This window comes from Oryx dammah, unplaced genomic scaffold (assembly GCF_014754425.2).
Source record: "Oryx dammah isolate SB20612 unplaced genomic scaffold, SCBI_Odam_1.1 HiC_scaffold_29, whole genome shotgun sequence".
Lineage (NCBI taxonomy): Eukaryota > Metazoa > Chordata > Mammalia > Artiodactyla > Bovidae > Oryx > Oryx dammah.
The window spans coordinates 56,162,562-56,169,748 of NW_024070213.1; the positions used below are offsets into that span (position 1 = coordinate 56,162,562).

Consider the following 7,187-nt stretch of genomic DNA (forward strand, 5'->3'; position numbering starts at 1 on the left):
TTCCAGGCAGAAAAAACATCAAGTGCAAAGGTCATGATGTGAGAGAGACGCATTTTGAGAAAGAGCTATATTGTCGTGTGTCTAGGATGGAGCAAATGATACAGAGTTTGGTAAGAGAAGAGGACAGTAGAGGGCAGCAGTCTGGCCCTCCAGGGCCTTGTAGGCCATGGAGCTGATTGTGGGAGGTACAGAGGTTTTGATAAAAGTAATGATCGTGATCTGATTTGCATTTTGAAAAGACCACTCTGCCTAGTGAATGGTTAAATGCCTTTAAGAGCGTACAGATGGAAGCAGGAAGGCCAGCCAAAATGCTCCTGCAATAATCTAAACAAAAGTTTATGATAACTTAAACTGTGATGGTGAGTAATGGCGCTGGCATAATATCAGACTCAGGGCAGGGCTTGCTGTGGGTTTGGGGACAGAGAAGCCAAGAGTAGCCTTATGTTTTCAGTTTGAGCAATGAGATGAATGCACCTACAATCTGACCGAGAGATGATAAACACTAGTTAGGAGCAGATTTGGGGGAATAATGAAATTGTAAGAAATTTTGGACATGTTGGATTTGTCTATTAGAAATCCAAGTGGTGATGTTCTGAGGACAATTGGATTCCAAGATTGGAATTTTAGCAAGAGGTAAAAAAAGCTGGGAAGGAAAAAGATCCCAAAGAAACTCCTTGTCCTTCTGCCTTGTAAGGACACAGCAAAATAATGTCTATCTATGAAATAGAAAGCAGACTCTCAACAGACGGCTGTACCTTGATCTTGGACTTGTCAGACTCCAGGATTGTGAGAGAGAAATGTTGGTTGTTTACAGACCACTCGGTCTATGGTATTCTGTTACGACAGCCTGAGCAGATTAAGACACATGCTCACTTGCTAAAAATTCTGAAATTAGAATGCCAACAAGAGATGACACAAATTAGCAAATTAGGTTAATTTGAGGAGGGTTTTGTTTTTTTTTTAAAGCTTTGGATAGGATATCAGAACCACAAGAAATAGTGCAGTAATCGGAGCTACTAGCAGAGACTTTGTTAAGACCCCTAGGTTTGAAGAGACTGGGGGAAAAGATCAATGATTGGATTTGGCCCGTGAAAACTCTACAGTCAAGGAACCAGGGAAATATTAGGCTTAGGCAAATATTAAATATCTTGACCTCACTTTTCTTCCACTTCATACATACCTAGTCAAGACTCTGCGTTGACCGACTCGGTTTCCAGCCGGAGGGTGTGGGAGCCCTCTGATGGGGTATGCCTCCCTTCCTGTCCTAGGGCTCGCACTCTCTGGGCAGGGGGCGGGGAGTAGGCAAGAAGATTTAGAGTGCATCTGGAGGGATCAGTAAGTCAGTAAAGCTCTCTGGCACGACACCTACTGAACACCTGCTCTCAACACAAACATCTCCTACAGGAAGCAGCCCTTTGCATCTCCCGCTTTTCCCCTACCTGAAACACCTGGACTGCCATCATGGTGTAACATTGGCCTTCAGTCCCCACCTACCTTTTCTCCTCTCACCTCCATCTCTCTTTAAAATGGATTTCTTTAATTAGGCCTTGAAATGAGAACCCTTCGCTGAATGTCTCCATTCAAGTAGCCGTAGGAACTTAAATGCACTTGACTCACAGCATCTCCTTCCCACCTGATGTACTCTACATTTGAATCACACTGTCTATGCGTATTACTTTGAGAGTTCCTGGACCAGGTCTGGCATCGTCTCAAAGACTGTATTCAGGAGTTAGTGTTCTATAGAAGGTAATGAGAAACAAATGAACCTTAAAGGTGCCATAAGAAGCCATTTAAAAGCGTTAGTTCCAAGTGCCATTCTAAAGCCGGTCACTTAAGACAGCGTTTTTAAAGGAACACTGTCACGTTAGTTTGATCCAGTATAACCTACTGGCTTTTAAGCTGCTTTGCCTGTGCAGTTGTTAACAATGTCACTGATAGAAAAATGCACTTAAGACATTGTCAACGTATGCAATGGCCATGGCCTTTAAAAAATCATTTCCAGCCTTCTCTACCCAGTGCTATTGACTTGAAACAAAATGATGGTGTTCCTCTGAGTCTCCAAACTGACAAGAAACAAAAACTGCTGTCTGGCTGCAAAAGGAAATCAGAAATATTTCTAGGGCTTTTCCAGGTGGAGACCCAGTGAAAAGAACTTGGAGATTATATTTTGATTTGAGAGAGTCCCGTGAACAGTTGTAGGGAGAGGAGGTATAGAATAGCATCTGAGAAAGACACTGTGGCAGAAATAACAAGCCGGCAGCCCTTGGAGGCTAGAGTCAGCTTTGTGGTCAGACGGGGAGTGATGCTGAGTGTGGTGCTCAAGCAGGGAAGATGTGGGCACCTCTTTTGACTTCCAGCTTTAAAGATCTGGGGGGAAAATGGCCTTGGAAGCAGGTGGAACTGCCATTCTTGATTCTCTTTTCTAATTATATGAAGTGTGTGGAAAAAGGATATTAGAAAGAGAGACCCAGCTGTGCAGAGTGACAGTTCAAACATAATGAGGACAAAGAACAGCAAGTGGAAGAGGGAAGATGTTTTAATCTCAGGTGTCTGCCCACTTCCAGCATCATATAAAAGGGAGCAAGCAGCAATAATGGAAGAGAAATAATCATGTGAATGGGTTCCGCTCTTGTAGTTTCTTCTGGTACCAAACCTTGAATCAATCACTCAGGAGAAAGTGAAGGAGATGGAGTAGGCAGTTTGCTGTAGAATTTAGAGGGTGTAAAAAAAAAATTTAGAGGGTGTAGACTGAGTGACCGAACTGAACTGAACATAATTCCATCTAGTCAAGGCTATGGTTTTTCCTGTGGTCATGTATGGATGTGAGAGTTGGACTGTGAAGAAGGCTGATCGCCGAAGAATTGATGCTTTTGAACTGTGGTGTTGGAGAAGACTCTTGAGAGTCCCTTGGACTGCAAGGAGATCCAACCAGTCCATTCTGAAGGAGATCAGCCCTGGGATTTCTTTGGAGGCAATGATGCTGAAGCTGAAACTCCAGTACTTTGGCCACCTCATGCGAAGAGTTGACTCATTGGAAAAGACTCTGATGCTGGGAAGGATTGTGGGCAGGAGGAGAAGGGGATGTCAGAGGATGAGATGGCTGGATGGCATCATGGACTCGATGGACGTGAGTCTGAGTGAACTCCGGGAGTTGGTGATGGACAGGGAGGCCTGGTGTGCTGCGATTCATGGAGTCGCAGAGAGTCGGAGACAACTCAGCGACTGAACTGAGTGACTAACCGAACTGACAGACGAATTAAATGAGAGTTAATACCTCTTCCTTATATTTTGCCACATGGTAGTGAGTTTAAAGGGATTGTTTGAGAAAAGGGAGAAGTTATCTCATGGGAGAAACAAGGCAGGTAAATACTTATCTCTTTCCATTTCCCTCTCTACCTCCTGGCTCTCTTCCCTGTCTCTCTCTGCCTCTCTCCTTCACACAGTGTTAGAAATAATTCCAAACCATGAACAGCTTGGGAGCTGCCCACAGAAGTGTTTGAGGAGCTGGAATCTCGGGCATCAAAAATAATTCAGACTATTCTCTTCATGTGTTGTAGACACTGTTTGAACAACAGAACAAACTTCCTACAGAAAAGCAGATCCATTTTGTCTAGTTACTTTAGCTAAGTTTTGCTGATTACATCATGTGCTATTTTTAGTAAGACTTCAGTGTAACCATGGAAACTGCTTTTGCTGAAAACTCTCACAGTATTTCCTTCGAAATTAGCCATAGAGAAGAGAACCTTTGCAGAAAACTAATAAGGAATACGTGAGTTAGATTCAAGGGGGGAAGAACAAACTTAGTAGGTCACAATAACATTTATATATATGTAGACACCTATTCATGTGTTTGGGGCAGAGTTGCAACCCATAGGTCTATATTTGTAGGTAAAATCACTTGAATTTTTACACTCTTTTTTGACTGGCAACAGCCTGAGCACATGACATAATGTAGTTTATTACAGTGGTACAGCACTGCCTGTAAATTTGAAGGGAAGCCTGCTCCTCAGGGAATGGGGACCGTGGTCTCCTAGCAACGAAAGATATTGGGAAGTTTCACAAGACAATCCTTTTGACCAATTGGGAACTTGCTGGGCTGCATGTAGTAGGTGTGAAAAGAACATCTCTCTGTAAATGCTTGAAAAGACTGTCCCCAAACATTGCCCTGGGGGAAGGAGGGACAGATGTTTAGTCGGGTGACTGTAGATGATAAAGTTATATAGTATAGTTTTGTGGTTCTGCTCTGGGGTAGGCAGGATAGCCACCCCCAAAAGTACCCACACTCGAATCCCTGAAACCTATAATATGTTCCATTACATGCCTAACAGGACTTTGTGGAGGTGATTAAGTTTATGGACCTTAAAATAGGGAGGTTATTCTGGACTAATAGATGAGCCCATGTCAATCATATGACCCCTTAAAAGCAGAGAACTTTCTTGGCCGGAGTCGGAGAGATGTGGCAGGAGAAGTCAGAGACATTCCAATCATGAGGACTCCAGCAGTTAGTTTGAAGATGGAAGGAGTCGTGTGGAAACTGTGAGAAGAAATGAATTCTGCCAACAATTGAATGAGCCTGAAACAAGTGTAGAAAACAGAGTTTCCCCTAGAACTTTCAGATAAGAACCCAGACTGACTGACACTTGGATTTTGGCCTTGTAAAACCCTAAACAGAGCACCCCATGAAGCCCAGTGCACTTCTGACCTACAGAAAGTGAAAGTGAAGTCACTCAGTTGTGTCTAACTCTTTATGACCCCATGGACTATAGCCTATCAAGTTCCTCCATCCATGGGATTTTCCAGGCAAGAATACTAGAGTGAGTTGCCATTTCCTTCTCAGGATATCTTCCCAACCCAGGGATTGAACCCGGGTCTCCTGCATTGTAGGCAGACGCTTTACCGTCTGAGCCACCAGGGAAGTCCAACCTAGAGAATGGTAAGACAATGAACGGATGCCATAAACTGTGAGGTTTGTAGCAATATATTACTACAGAAATAGGAAACTAGCACACATCCTAAAACTTCTATGTTAGGAATGTAGCTTGTTAGTGAATCTTCTTTTCCACTGGTGCAAAAAGGGCCCACAGAGAAGTTCTTTTGGCATCTTAAAAATCTCATTGTCATTTATCAAAAGTTTTGAAGACGTAATACCCTTTAGCGAACAATTATGTTCTAGGAATATATCTTAAGGATGAAGATCTATATTAAAGTTTATAATATGTATAATATTATGCATACCAGCACAATATTGAAGACAACCTAAAATTTTGGCAATAGGGTTCTGGTTAAATTAATTATAGAGCATCTATTTGATAAAATATTATGCTTCATTAAAGTTATACTGCCTAAAAATATTGGTTGATCTGGGAAAATGTTCATGTTGTATAAAGTAGAAGTTAAAAGGGGTAAGAATAATTTTAGAAGATGTATATGCATTAGATAATCTGGAAGCCTGCTTAAGTGTTTAATGGTGTTTCCTTTGGGGTGGTCAGACTATGTTTTCTGTTTTTAAACACTTTCTATGATGAAAATGCGTAACTTTGTACAAAAAATCCTAATAAATGTCATTAAAATAATAAAAATAAATAGAATAGCTTGATTTTGAGCAGGGTTCTTGGTAAGGGGACAGTTTGAGGCTATGCAATAGCTTCTTTCAAAAGACTCACCATTTTGCTGCCTAGGAAATGGGACTCTATGACTTCAGTTTCCTTCTATTTCTTAATCATTTTCACCAAGCCTGGTTTCAAAGTGCATTTGGAGTATGCTTTCTTTTGTATTAGATAGGACTTGTGCAGTTTCAAGTAACAGAAATCTTATTCAAAGCAGCTAAGGGGAAAGTCCAGGGGTAGATTCTGGCTTCAGGTAAGGCTGGATCCACGTGTTTTGTAAAAACATCCAATCACGTTTTTATGACTCGTCATTTCTCTCCACCTCTTGAACAATTCCTTTCTCAAGAGCAACAGAAGGAGAGCTCTGATAATAAAGCCCAGGACTCTGGTGGTCTGGTCACAGGAACCCAGGTAATGGGTATTCTGAAAGGTCAGACTTAAAGCAGGTTTAGTCTCCCCTGAGTCATATGAATGGCTTTTCTAGGGGAAATAAGGGTTCTGTTAAGCAGAGAGAGGAGATACTGTGCAGGAAAAACAAGAGCTATCCATTAGATCTGTGCAGGACCCTGATCTGGGACAATTGGACAACTCCTGGAGTCTTTACTTGATGATGACGAGGAGTCCACTTGCTGCTTTCAGTGCAAGCATGAAAGGGATGTTGGAATCTTTCTCATCTCCAGCCACTTTGTGGGCTCTTGCCATCATCTGTTCCATGGCCTCTGTCATTACTGTTGTGCGTTACCACTTCTGAAACTGGAGGAAATTTCTTTCCACATTTGAGGAACCCCATGCAATGTCAGATTAAAAACGATTCATGCTGTAATAAAGGCTGAATCTTTTGGTTTCTTCCTGACTCATGATGAGTTCCTTGCCTTTCTAGCCCTGTCTGGCTTATGGCAGGATGTCAGTAAATATTTGTTGAGTGAATGGGAGTCTTTGACTTTTGGGCTTGGGGTAAATATGTATTGCTACTCTTTATTCATGTCTTAACCACATTGTCACTTGATCTGTACTTCCAACCTTCACATCTTCTTCACCGAGGTTCCCAGAAGATTGATCACTTCCTAAGTTACATGAAAAACTGAATTTGTAGGTGCTCATTCAGACTGTGCTTTTTCATTCACACCTTACAACCAAGTCAACCGTTAGTATGAATTGTCTAATCTTCTACAAAATGGAAAGCTTCTATTTTTCCACACTTCTTCCCTCTTCTTAATCCTCACATGCTAAACAATGGCTGTGTAATTTTGAATAAGACATTTTAAAGCCACAATAAAGTTTTGCCAGTTTTGAGGGCACAGGCAGAGTTTCTAGGCTAGGAAGAGGAGAGGCTAAGGGATCTTTCAAATGACCTTTGGATATCTTGATTTTCTAATCTTATTTATGCTTCTTTATAAAGATCATTGGACTTCCCTGGTGTCTCAGACAGTAAAGTGTCTCCTACAATGTGGGAGACCCGGGTTCAATCCCTGGGTCAGAAAGATCTCCTGGAGAAGGAAATGGCAACCCACTGCAGTATTCTTGCCTGGAAAATTCTATGGACAGTGAAGCCTGGTAGGCTACAGTCCATGGAGGTCACAA

At 42.0% G+C, this 7,187-nt stretch overlaps 1 non-coding gene across 1 annotated transcript; it reads right to left on the minus strand.

Annotated features, from left to right (window-relative positions):
• Window positions 1–4,843: 4,843 nt before the first annotated feature.
• TRNAC-ACA lies at window positions 4,844–4,915 on the minus strand. Its single transcript has one exon. It is a non-coding gene; the product is annotated as a tRNA-Cys (tRNA).
• Between the last annotated feature and the right edge of the window lie 2,272 nt (window positions 4,916–7,187).